This window comes from Anticarsia gemmatalis, chromosome 15 (genome assembly GCF_050436995.1).
Source record: "Anticarsia gemmatalis isolate Benzon Research Colony breed Stoneville strain chromosome 15, ilAntGemm2 primary, whole genome shotgun sequence".
Classification (NCBI taxonomy): domain Eukaryota; kingdom Metazoa; phylum Arthropoda; class Insecta; order Lepidoptera; family Erebidae; genus Anticarsia; species Anticarsia gemmatalis.
The window spans coordinates 885,504-899,852 of NC_134759.1; the positions used below are offsets into that span (position 1 = coordinate 885,504).

General features: G+C 33.1%; 1 protein-coding gene across 2 annotated transcripts in view; it reads left to right on the forward strand.

Moving 5' to 3' along the window:
• The first annotated feature begins 510 nt into the window (after nucleotides 1-510).
• Nucleotides 511-14,349, forward strand: part of LOC142978783 (myogenesis-regulating glycosidase) — a 47,973-nt gene continuing 34,134 nt past the window's right edge. The window contains exon 1 of one of the 2 annotated variants that reach the window (XM_076123346.1): nucleotides 511-622. The gene's annotated coding sequence lies outside the window, so the exon portion shown is untranslated. Of the gene's footprint in view, nucleotides 623-12,726; nucleotides 12,796-14,349 lie in introns of those variants that run through there. The other variant, XM_076123348.1, reaches the window with a different exon arrangement.

Below are 14,349 nucleotides of genomic sequence, written 5' to 3' on the forward strand. Positions count from 1 at the left end.
AGCGCTAAGGGTTGCTTAACCTACAGACAGATCATCGAAGACACGGTCCTGAGGAAGACTTATTTAAGTTTTTCATCAGAATTAGTAACAGCGGGGTAAGTAGTCATCGCGATTTCATCTTGGCTCGTTTACCTCTAGGTAAAAACTTGTGGGAATCAAATCCACAACCCCTACAATCAATGTCATCGGTGTTTTGACAGCACGGAAATAATAGAATTCAGCTTTATTTAGCTTTGACAGCGCTGAGGCGCAGTGGTTCATGTCATCACGCCGCTACTATTGCGTCGGGTTCGATTCCCACACGGATAAATTTATTTGTGTCCGCTGTATGTATCTACATATATTTATAAAGTCCTCGAGAGACACGAGACAACTCCCGTATAACTCAATACGAGAGTTGTCTTTAAAAAGCAAAAGAAAAGGGTTGAAAGTACCCACCACAGAGAAGTTACCGTACAATTCTCACGTGGTACGATCGTCACGCAATACTCTGTCTCGAAGTAAACGCACAGATAATGAGACCAGTACCGCTCGACTCTTGCGCACGCCGCGCCACGGCACCGCGTATCGTATGAGTTAAAACAACTTTTTGTGATTGTGATTTTTTTTGGTTTTGTGTTTAGTAAGTATCGTGTTTTGGGTTATTATTTGATTGTTATTTTAGTTATGTTATAAATTGGTTTGAAATATATGGGTTTTGTATTTCTGAATGGTATGTATGTGTGTAGTTTAGAAATGTTATTTAATTGGTATGGGTTTTTAATTTTTTGAATGTAAGTGTGTAGTTTGGAAATGTCAAAAAACTTTTTGACTTTTGTAATTTTGTTATTACCGCTCTCTTTATGTGGAAATACCTTGCTTTTAATAATAGTGATCAGTATACTGAGTTTTAACTACCTATTTAGAATAACTTTAGACTCATATTATAATTAGTTTTTGTTTGGATTGGTTTGTTTTATGAATATTTTATTCTGACAGTAAGTAGTAAAACGTTTAAATAATTAAGTAAGTATAAAAAACATTGTTTAACATAATAACACCATTAAATTTAAATAATAATGCTATTATTTAAGTTCGGTACGTTTAATAAATAATAGTGGGTACATACATAATTTGTAAACATTATAACAATACTTTTGTACTTACTTATGAGAAACACCAAAAGTTTCTTTGTAATATTATTATAATGTCGAGCTCTTTATAAGTAGGTATTTTGTATTTAGTTAAATTTTATTCAGCCGTAAGCACTTTTACCTTCGAAGTATTACTAAACTCGAAACAACCTATTTGGGGTACAACCGAATGTTTGTTGTTTGGAATCGAATCTGTTAACGCACGGTGGTTATTCAGTGGTCACTTTACAAGTGTCATATGCACAAAATTAACATTCAGAAACTACCAATTTCAGTATATTTCCTCGTAATATATATTTTTACTACAGTCTCGTTAGGTATACTTGTAATGATAAGCTATCAATACCTCACTGAAAATTGACACACTTATTGTTTAATCGATGTCACTTACGCACTTGACGGGCTGTTATTTTAATTACTAGTGATTATTACTACACTTATATTATTTAATTGGTTTTTTAATGTACAGTTTTACGTGTGTCAATTTGACAACATTTCATTTTTTTAAGTAACATATATTATCATTTTATTCTAAACTAGATGTGAAATAAAGGGACCCATATTTTTTATTTTTGTGATATTTAGTTATTTTCATTCATGATTATCACTTTGAAAATTGTTTCATTCTTAACAGACGTAAGTGCCAAATGACGTCACATATACGGCGGAATAGCATAATGCCTTTGCCTCACAAGTCACATCATTTAGAAAAAAAAATATATAAATGTCAGTGTCTATTGTATTATTGTTTGCTTACAAATACATTAATTGTTTTATAAGTTATTATTTTCCGTTCTCCGTTATTTAAAAGTCATGAAAGTATCTGAAGGACTCCAAGTTGCCGATAGTGGGAACCTGCCCATAGTAAATTACTTAATGCTTTTGGAATATATGCACGAAAACATACTTACTTATGCATTACTTTGTCCATATTTTCTGAAGAATGTGAGAGGCGTAAAATAGACTCAGGACTAATCCTGAATTATTGTGATAAACATCAGCCTACTTTAAATGACTACATCATATTTAATTTAATGCTCCAGTATATACACCAGCAGCAAGACCATAGCTATAGGGGTTTTAATCAGTTCTGTCAAGATGCTCAAAGTGAAAAGGTGATTGACAGTGTGGCTGAAGCAACAAAAGATCAAGCAGATTCAAAGCTGTGGCATTCCATGTGTCAGGGAAGAGTCACTGGTTCTAGGATCTATGAAGCAGTACATTGTCAAACAGGAAATGGTGTTTTGGTGCAAAGTATCTTAGGTGGCTATAAGGTGCCTGAATTTAAAGCCATATGACGAAGTAAAACATTATAAAAACAATTAATGAAAATAATAGAAAATGATTTTGGAGTTATTCTAAGTTCAGGCCTGATTCTAATTCCCCCTGTTATTGGTGTTGGGATGATTGGGATCCACCAGATGGGATTTCTGCGAAATTTGTTCTGCAGATAAAATGCCCAATAAGTGGAAAAACAATCAAGAATTATGTTAAAAATGGCAAACTCCAAGGATAATGTAAGGCCCAAATAATTCAGATGCATGATGAAAGATCTGTTTTGTATTGCTGATCCAACTTTTGAATAGACAAAATTAATACACAAATTGAGTATGATGCAAATTACACTACAAAGATTTTAGAAGACGCTGAACCATTCTGGAAGCAATATATTGTTAAGACTATTTTAGAAAGTGTTCAATAAAACAAATTGAAATTAGTTTACGTCTTTTTATTAATTTTTTAGTATAGGACTATGGAGATTTATTGACCCGCTACTGTGACTTTTTCATCTGAATAAGTTTATTATATATAACAGTGTGGCTTGAGTATCTTAAACACGGACACACAACACCCACAGCATTACACTATTTTTGCTTGTTTGAGTTAGGCGCAGCAAAAAATTGTTTTCGATCGTCTCCAGAACTGTTTTCGTAGGATGGCACAAAACAATATTATCCTTCATACCCTACCCTATACTGTTAACTAGGATTCATTCCGAGAAATCTATAATGTTTAAAGTTCATAAATGATGCTAAATACTTCAGTAACCTATTTATTGTGGTATTTTCGTGTTTGTTTACTTTAAAACATTAATGACATTTCAAATGTCAATCTACATAACTTTTATTCAAATTGCAAAGGCAAAGGTAAAACGTTATTCTTCCGTATATGTGACGTCACAGCGTAATTTTTGGTTTTTATTTTATTTCTCCCGAAATATTGAGCCAAAAAATATAAAAAAATATGTTTCGTATTCAGGATGAGAAAATGAAGAAATGGTATTTTTATTTTAGGTACTTTAAAATTTTGAAATGTTGTCAATTAAAGGAAATGTAAGTTAAGTTCAAATAATGTTAGGCAGAAGGTTGTCCAAACAAGGATCTGGTTTGGATTCAGCTGTTATCGTGTTGAAATCAGACAACTTGGATTAGGTGTTACCTTTTCCAAGATACCTGTTTTGTATGGATAACTTGTATAGTTAATAGTTAAACGAAAATTTTAAGTTATCACTAATATCACGGACACCTATCTACTGCATTTACTCAGTAAATGCATTAGATTGGTGTCCGATTTAGGGTAAAGGATTTTGCATTTCTTGTAAAAGTATTTCAAAAACGCTCAGGTTTCTCCACACAGTTTGCTTCTCCCATAAGAAAAATAAAACGCATTATTGTCACAACTAGACGAAAATCTCTTTCTGGAATGAGAGAGAGGTCAAGCCTTGAGTCCAACGCGGGCTGGGGACATTGCATCCCCTTAAGAACTGTTTTAAAAAATTACAAGGAATTCGAGGCAAGATCGCCGTAAAACTGGCCCTAATTAAAGTATCTATAAGTTATCGCGGGAGTCGATCTCTGCTCACCATTCTAAGCACTAAGTCGTGCAAATACATCATAAGTAGCACGTAAATGAAGCCCACGTAACGCATTCATATAGAAAACGTTTAATAATCATAAACCGTTTTATTTGCAGTAGCGGCGGATTAACTCTTGTTTGTATTGGAAAATGTAGCTTAGCTGTGTTTGCAGGATTTCCTTGTACCGTCACTGTGTATACAAAAATTATGTTATTTCCCTATGGTGTTAGACTAGTAATCACAAATCCCTTCGGACTTAGTATTTGGCTACGATGGAAAATCCTTGCAAATATTTCTGATGGGAGTATCCTGCTTATTTGTCACTTTACGCAAGTGTGATAAGCATAAACTAAAAACTTGGTTTGCTATAATTCCTGCATAATTAGAGTACTAAGAGAGACTCCTAAACCTTTCCTTTCCGCCAGACGTGCTATTATTTTAATTGACATTACTCGTGACAATTAAAGTTAAACCGCTGGATCGATTTCGATGATATTTAACGGGAGCGGGGAAGACCCGGGGTTGTAAATAAACTTATTTTATTTAAAAATCGCTCTGTATTGATCACGGGTAAAGCTATGCGGGACTGCTAGGACTTATTTTATTGTTTTTGTCCTTGTTTATTTGTAAAAGTAGTTAGCAAGTGTTCGTTGGCCTTCCACAGTAGTAAATCTGTTTATGATTGTTACACGATATTAACGAAAATCTGTTCAATTTACTAAATTACCTCGTAATGTTGTCCTTCTCGTGAAACTGGACAATTGTCACAATTTACGTAATAGCTATACTGATATTTGTCGGACGTTTACTCTAATTTGAAGTTTGTTTTCACATTAATGTGCCTTGTGGTCCGGTGACGAGAGTTATATCTTAGGTTATATTCTCGGCTTAAACAAATTTGTTAATTTTCATTTCTCAAATTTAATTGAACTTTTTATAATAGCATACCAAAATTTAACTGGCTTTGTAAGACATGGTAGCCATTAAATAATTTTATTTATTTTATTTTATATCACAACTTAGAGCTATTTTTGTTGGGGCATATCCTCATTCCCGTCTTATTTCGGCGGCTCACTCAGGATAATACGACAAAAACTAGGTACATTAGGTAAGCATTTGGAATTTTTGTTTCTCTACAAAAATGCATAAAGATGTGATATTTACAAAATATATTCATCTGTATCATTGAGATAGTAATTGATAACCTTACTATCTATTCTGTGATAAGATGTTGATTTGTGATAATCAGTTACCGGCTACTTGAAGTCTGGGCTACCTTTACATCCAGTATAGATCGTAAACAATAATCCTTTACTTATAGGTGTCGCCAAACAACTCGAACATATACTTACACGCATATTCGCATGATCTCTTTATATCATAATAAGCGATTTTTTACCCCCGGTTTCTGAGGTACATTTAGCGGTAGTTTATCTATTCAATAGCGTTTTTTTTGTATGAGTTTAAACGCTATCGAATAGATAAACTACCGCTAAATGTACTCAGAAACCGAGCATAAGTCCGCTTAGAAAGAATTGTAGCTTGCGGCATTCGTAAAATCCCAACAAAGAATTAAGGAAAATTACACCATATTCATAGTTTTTAGGGAAACACTCTTGATAAAAAAAAACATGGTATACGGTTCTTAACATGGTTTCCCTGTACCTTTAATAGTTTTGGATTTTCCCTGTACGTGTAAGTAATTTAGAAAATATTTATGGTTTACCTTACTTACCCATATGGAATATGGTTAGATTTTATGTATGTATATTCCCTAAAATCTTGGATTTCTATTTGTAACCAGCTAGCACTCTGGTGCTGTATTTTATAGCCATCAGATAATTCAAAACTTAACTTATGCCTATTTCTGAGTACATTTGGCGGTAGTTTATCTATTCAATTGCGTTTTTTTATATGAGTTTTAACGCCGGGGGTTAGACAGATAATATTTTCTAAGAAAGATGGAAAGCATCTAACTGACGATTGACGGTGAATTTGTGACCATGCCTTCAGCATTGCATCTTAGTACATCTATAAAACACACAGCACAATGTGACACGTATATGCAGAACGCAGCTAAACGCATATCCTCTCGTGAATAGGTCCTTTGTTGCTCAAGGACTCATTAGCATGCAAATATATGGCGCGCGATTATCTAAGATACACATCTTTTATTAATTGTTCACATGTGCTTCTACTGCTGGGTGGCTTGACTTAATAGCATGTGATTTTACGTGATCTATTTTGCTTGGAACTTATTGCATGGGACTTAATGGTTAATGGCGAAACGTGGGTGTATCATATACGCATTTTGGCCTAATCTTTGGGTATCCTATACAATCTCGGTGGGTATCTAAATGGGTAACAAGGGATATCCACCGAATGGGACCGATTTCGCTATTTTCTTTTTAAATTCCTTGAAGTGTGGGGATGGTTCTTACGGAGTGAAAAAAAAACTATATTAAATAAAAAAAAATAAAGAATCGACTACGGTATGAAGTATGCAGTCCAAAGTTCGCCGGGGCAGCTAGTAGTTAACATAAAATTTGACTTCTTTAAATTATAGATACCTTTATATGTAACTCAAGTGTTAAAATGGAGATCCAATTGAGTGATAAATAGTTACAATACTTATTATACTTACGATATAGTTAAGGTCAGGTTCAGGTCAAGTTCGACTGACCTAATTAACTGTATCAATGATAACTGATAAACACTCACGGTTACGGTCAAAGCACACTGTCATATCTTCCATCGCACTTGTATGAACGAAAATATTAGTAATTTAATTATTGCTATAAGTCAACAATAAAAAATACAGTGATTGTAATGATGCTTTGAAATAGTAAAGATTTGGTTTTCTATGAAAACACAGCAGAAAATTATTGCATATTAAATGTTTATTGTTTTTGCCCAGAAATATTTACTACCTACCTACTTATTATTAAGAAGGAAAACTATTGCAATTTTAACCGTAAATTACAATTTCCTATATTATATTACAACGTTATCGATGGGGAAATTTGAAAAGGAAGGAATTTTAATATAAAACAAATATAATACGATAGCACCTAACTAATACCTAATTATTGTGAAAAAATAAAAATTATGGCCTCTCATTGGTCGTGTCGGTTATCCGTCTCACCGGCCCATGAGCGTGAAAAAATAGAGTGTACCTGTGTATTGTGCACACACTTGGACACTATAAACAAAGTCTTGCACCGTTGGTTGGTTACAATGATACTGGTCGCTGGCACCGAATGTCCATTTCATTTTGTGTTTCTGTATGGCTTGCTTTAAGTTATTTTTCACCAACTGTAAAGGTCTTCAATTCGAACGTATTTTTTATGTTGTTTCAGTTCCAGCATTATAAAATTCTTTAGGAACCAGAAACTACAAGGAAATCGTCATGTTAACCATAGATAATGGACCTAACGTCTGCCACAACAATACTGTTATTTACACAGATTATCATCTAAAACGGCGCAGCAATCTCGTATAAACTGTAGCTCTTTAAATCGTTATAAATGCCACATTATGTAACAATACATCAAACGGGTTTGTAAATAAACGCTGAATACACCTACATCATCCGTCTAGCCTTTCTTCCATCTTTGTTGGAGTCGGCTTCCAGTCTCATCGGATGCAGCTGAATACTAGTATTTTACATGAAGCGACTGCCTATCGGACCTCCACTACCCAGTTACCTAGGTTATAACATGATACCTTTCGGTATGCAAGATACTACAGCTATGTTTTTTTTTCTGTCTGGTTTAAACTTATGTCAAACCGAACTCTTAAATTCAAAACTAGCGTACAATGATCCGAGGGTACAAAACTGAACTTATTTATCATTAACGTTAGTTCAAATCAAACTCGATTATGCCAAGAATTAGCCTAGGCAGAGGTATAATGTAGACCTAAGTTTCGCCATTTACAGTGTTAGCCCCATGTAATTATAGCGGCGAACCTATTGCTATATACTGGGCACGATACCAAAATCCGAGCTACAATTGAGAATATTCCACTTAAACTTGAACCTAAACCCTTCGTGATCACCAGTGGCATACACTAACAGATCACAGAGGCAGTCAATGGATAATATATAAGCAAGAGTATGTAGTAAAATAAGTTAAAACAAATAGCATTCTTTATTCTTTGCCCACTCCCAAAGCAATATTTTATGTAAAATATTAAGTTACTAGCTGACCCGCGCAACTTCGCTTGCGTCACATAAGAGAGAATGGGTCAAAAATGTTCCCCGTTTTTGTAACATTTTTTACTGGTACTCTGTTCCTTTTGGTCGTAGTGTGATGAAATATAGCCTATAGCCTTCCTCAATAAATGGGCTATCTAACACTGAAATAATTTTTGAAATCGGACCAGTAGTTTCTGAGATTAGCGCGTTCAAACAAACAAACTCTTCAGCTTTATAATATTAGTATAGATTCTCCAAGGTTTATAATATGTTACCGATTGTTCGGGCCAGCTCTCTGACGTTACGCCGTAATGATTAGCCATCAGTTTGATGTCTTTTACTACGGTTTTGATTTACAAACGTTAAAAAAATGTATTACTGAATTACTGGCTTCATGTACTGTAAAAAATACTATTTTTTTTTGTATTTTGTTTATGCTCTGACTTCATCCGTGTATAAGGGTTTTCAGGTTAAAAACTACCCGTGTCTTAAAACTCAACGAAATCATTCAGTTGCTTTTTACAAATTTACCAGAAACCAACCAGTAAGTAGCTCTATTTTCTACAGTCAGTACTGTCGAGATCCAAGAGTCTGACAAATAAAATTTACTAAGAAACTAGTCCCTACAACACCCGCAAGGGGCGCTGGTCAGGTTTTCATACAGAATTTATCGATAGCTTGCTGTTCGTTGCTCCAGGTAAAATACTTCTATTTTTACGACCGATTGTGATTATTAAATAAGATTTATGTTACCAGATAAGTAAGTAGATCATCTTTGTGGAGAACCACAAAACAATCAATTGTGGGCGTTATGGGCGATAATAATAATTGTCAATTCGTTAAAATTCTGTTAAAAGGTCCTTTATAAACTGATATTTAAAATATTGCTATATTTCTAAAGGTCAAGAACCAGTAACCTTTAAATTTCGTCTAATTTCAATAATTTGTTTCATCATCTTATAACATTTATATATTCTTTATTATATAACTTTTAAAATGTTAAAATATGCTTACATGAGACAAAAAACAGTATATTTTGTAAATAAAACGTAAGCCGTTTTTGTAGATGAATTTTGGGAAATAATTAAATAAGTTTAGCCCATCAATGTTCCACTGCTGGGCAAAGGTCTCCTTCCCGGAATGAGGACGCGAACGCCTTGAGTCCACAACGGTGGTCAGTGTGTTGGGACTTCATATCCCTTCAAGAACTCTAAGGCATGCATCATCGCAATGTCTCCTTACCACAGGACAGTATTTGCTATACACAGAAAAGAAAAATAATTCTAAAGGTTTATGAATTTATTATAGGTTTACTAGCTGACCCGGCAAACGTTGTTTTGCCATAAAAATTTTAAAAAAAGGGTCACTTACGGGCATGAAAAATAGATGTTGGCCGATTCTCAGTCTTACTCAATGTGCTCTCAAAATTTCTTGAGAATCGGTCAAGCCGTTTTGGAGGAGTACGGTAACGAAAACTGTGACGCGAGAATTTTATATATCTAGGAATCTATCCTATGTCGAACTGTTCTGCTTTACCCTTTATGAAAATACAGGCTTGATAGCAAATTACACAGTTCGACAAAGTGTATCGAAATGTATAATTTCATGGATTGACATCAAAACCTTGAGTTTATTTGTTTTTAATTAACTTGAACTGTTTATAGCCTTGATTAACATTGTTAACATTAGGACTTGTCAAATTTATAGGGGTAGATAGAGACGACTTTAGAATCTAACAGATTACGAACGTAATATTTAAACTACCTAAAAATGACATAGATAAGTATGATTATGTACTTAAATACATTTTTGAAATCCTATATAGGTAGTAGTAATCCCATTAATAGGAGACTCAACTGTCAATTCGAGCTTAAGTAGAATAAAAACTAGCAAGAAACCAATAGAAACAATCCTGTTCCACTTTAATCTATTCAATTCAATTCAATTTCCTTCAAGGAGGTTGGATTCCCTAGTAGACTAGGGAATTGAACCCGAAAGTTGATAATGCTACCGGTTGAAACACAGATCCGGTAAATGTAGGCTACTTTTGCTTTCCTTTAAAAAATGAATCGAAATAGATCTATGTCTTAGTTCTCATTCAAACGTACACATACACTAGCGACGTGTTAATTAAATGACGTCATATAAAGCCGGAACTAAGGCTTTATAAAGCATCAGAATATGTAAACAATGGTCATCCATCCAAAAATTAACCTTCATTAATGATTTATGAACTCAGTTGTATTTTAGCCTTTGGTATATTTGAAGGCATTTTCGCGCGAAATAATCGGTGTATTTTTTTATACAAGTCTATTTTTATTTCTTTTTTTAAGTTTACATAGATTTATATTGTACGGGGAACACCCTGAATGCGTTTTTTTTTATAGTTTGATGTTTCGGTTTCGGCAAAGGATTCAGTGGTAAAAGATGTTTGATCGCGTTCATTCCCGTGTTTATTAAATTAGGTCAATTTACTGTTTTTAAATAAATAAAATAAATGTAACCCATTGATGCCAATTGACTGGTGGTGACCACTGTTATGCAAGGGTCTCATCGGACGGGGATAATAAGGGAGGGGTAAGGCCTTGAGTCCACAACGCTTGTCAAGTCTGTATTGTGTTTTTAAATGCGTATTAAAATTAGATTTAAATTTGTGTGTTGTGGTTTATAACAACATAATAAATAATGTTACATTTTGATGTTAGAGCGAGAGAAAAACAAGTTTGCCAGTCATGCGGTAATCATTACCAAATACTAATTTCGTTTACACGTTTAATCGTTAAATTTGAATTCGTTAGCCTCGTTAGTTTGTTTCTTTACGTCATTATTGTTTCTGAATACCGAGCGTTTAACACTTATACGCGATAATTTAATAAAACAAATAAAAAATACAATATTGAAATTTATAATTTCAGACTCGAATGACGCGAAATAAGCTTTATAATCAGTGTAATCTTAATAATCTGTAGTTTAAAAAGTGTAAATAATAAATCAAAACAATTGTAAATTCGAAATTGAAAGTGATGTTTTAAAAAAATAAAAAAAGTGTTTGTGTATTCGAATTTCAGACGCCAGTGTTTTTTTTTTTGACATAATATAGCTCACATTTGTTTTGTTTTTTAAAAGAAGTGTCTAGTGTTTGAATTCAAGTGTTTTAATCTAAAATGTCTGCCGAGAACACGCAAAATGACAAAGTGGCTTCGAGCTGGTACATTTTACATATGGATTATCTGTTATACGGGACATTCGTGTTGATATTAATGATACTATTTCTTTACTTTTTGCTCATGTAGCTGTTTGACAAAGGTAAATGTTTTTTTAGTATTTTATCGCAACGCAAATCGGGTTTTTATCCTAACATTATTTGAACTCTTGTAACTACTAACAAGAATTTCCGATAAGAGATTATTGTTCTAGGATCGGTGTTTCTATTAGGTTTTTTCGTCGCATTAAGTTATGTTATTCATGAATTTACGTACATCCTGCTAATATAATATTATAAATGTAAAAGATTTTCAATATGTAGGTATAGTTTGTTTCTCGTCGTAAAATCTGACGATTTTAATTAAGTTAGATACACGGATAGTTAAAAGATATTTTTTACTAGTTTTTACCACAGGCATTCTTTCCACGCGGACATAAGTCGCGGGTGGAAGCTAACTTTCTTATACCTATGCATTATTTATGTACGCGATAATTAAAAAAATAAACTTTGTTAAGTAGATATCAGTTAATTTAAATTATTTTAATAATACTTTGTTTTCTTTCAGGAAGATAATTTAGTCAAAGTCTAATCAATAAAATAATTTACTACTCATGCACACATCATCGTGCTTATCATTCAAATATTTGTCCTAGATGAGAATCGAACCCTACACCCCTTGTTTTGATTTTTCGTCTTCTGCGTAGCGTCTTGTTGTTATACATTGACATACAAAGTTAAACCACGTTACTATAATCGATATAAACACAAAAGTAAATAAATAGACTACTAGGTGTCAAAAACTTAGCACAATTTGTGAATTTGTTTAGTGTCAAGTATAAATATTTTAGCACCGACTCACATAAAAAAATAAATAGATATGTCGAACTGGCTGTACCACGCTCCTTTATGTAGCTTTGCCTGCGTGGATTTTGCAAAAAATGTGTAATAATATCACGCCTGCTATACTCGAAGATGCAGGCAGAGGTGCACTTTATACCCGTAATTCACCATTAGCATATACCGGACTACCAAAATTCCGGACTACTTCTGTGGGTAATTTAATACAAAATTAGAAATCGAACCCACAGACCACAGTAGTACCACAAGCCAGACCACAGAATTGAAAAAGAAAAAATGAACCCGACAGGACTCCACCCTTTATATTTATAGAAGGACCAAATTATATTAAACTCTAATAAAAAAGCCTAATCATGTACTAAAACACCGAAATCTTACATAACAATGACGTCACATAGTAAAAAGTCTCCCGTGTTAATCACACGATAATCTGTGCTCAAACACAATGTGGCCTTGTCAGTGTGTGCCGAGCCTTAACGTGGAGAGTCCATCCTTTACGTGTGTGGTTGCATGAGGTTTTATATGGTCATGTGGTGGTAGTTTTGTGAGTGTGATTTCTATTAACCAGATATTTTTAAGTGATTTTTTTTATTTGATTTTTATTAAAATGTTTATTATATTTATATAGGTTTCATGTGGTCATGTGGTGGTAGTTTTGTTAGTGTAACTTTTATATATTTTTAGGAGTTTGAGTGATTTTTTTTTTAATATTTGTTATATTTATATAGATGTAGAAAATGATAAATATAAGTAATTAAAGTGAGGAAATATTAGGATAGTTATAAAGGTATTAATTATCAATTAAGTATATAATTTCTTTGGTGATTTGAAATTTGAAATAGAGAGTGAATGTTTGTGATGTGTAATTTATGTTAATTAATATAAGATTAATATTCGGTGATCAATATGATTATATTATGAATTATTTAAGTTATTGATTCGTTTGATGTTTACTATGACAAAATATTGGCTTAGCTAATCATATTTTGTAACACGATTAGAACAGTTTTTTTTTAAATAGCTTTCATTGCATTGTAACCCAAGATAGTTCACAAAGCGAGAATAAAGTTTAAAAATACGTAAGTACGCTAGTGCCAATATTCTATCGTTAGTTAAGGATATTAAAACATTGTAACAAAAAGAAGCAACAAGCACTTGCTGTAAAACAATTAAAATAACTAATTCATTACAAAATCCGAAAGGTATTTATATACTATAGAGGATTCCATCTATACTAATATTATAAAGCTGAAGAGTTTGTTTGTTTGTTTGAACGCGCTAATCTCAGGAACTACTGGTCCGATTTGAAAAATTCTTTCAGTGTTAGATGTCCCATTTATTGAGGAAGGTTATAGGCTATAATATCATCACGCTACTAACAATAGCAGCAAAGTACCAGTGAAAAATGTTACAAAAACGGGGAAAATTTTGACCCATTCTCTCTTATGTGACGCAAGCGACGTTGCGCGAGTCAGCTAGTTTAAAATATTAATTTGTATTATTGTTTATACAATGTTTTACATGTCTGCAGTTCTTATAAAAATCACAAACTTTATATTTTAATCACATAAAAATAATAAATCAATCCTTTGTTTGTACTCAGCTACTCACTCTCTCAGCGCGTATTTTATAAAAGGTACTATAACGTAGGCTAGTGACGTCACAGTACACTAAATAAACACATTTAAAAACAAATCACGCAGACTTTATGGCGTGTACTTCCGTTTTAAGTTAAGTTGTGCATAGACAATCGATGAATGCAAAATAATATTGTTATATTTATTTAGGTCAAATTCACACTTAGTTATGTGTCTGTCTCACGCTTTTGCTGCTATACCGTTGCATCGATTTTGATGAAATTTTGCAAAGAGATAGTTGAAAATATGAGGTAAATCATGAGCTACTCTCCAGATTAAAAAATTGAGAGCGAATCAGATATTTTCTCCATGGATGTGATAGAAATTTCGAGCTCAAAACAGATTATATTTTTCAAAAATCAACCATTGTAAGATAATATTTCTTGACGCCTTTACGAGGTTTACAAGGCATAGCATTTGTCAGAAAAACTCACTGATTAATTTTTGGGTAAGACTCAGGA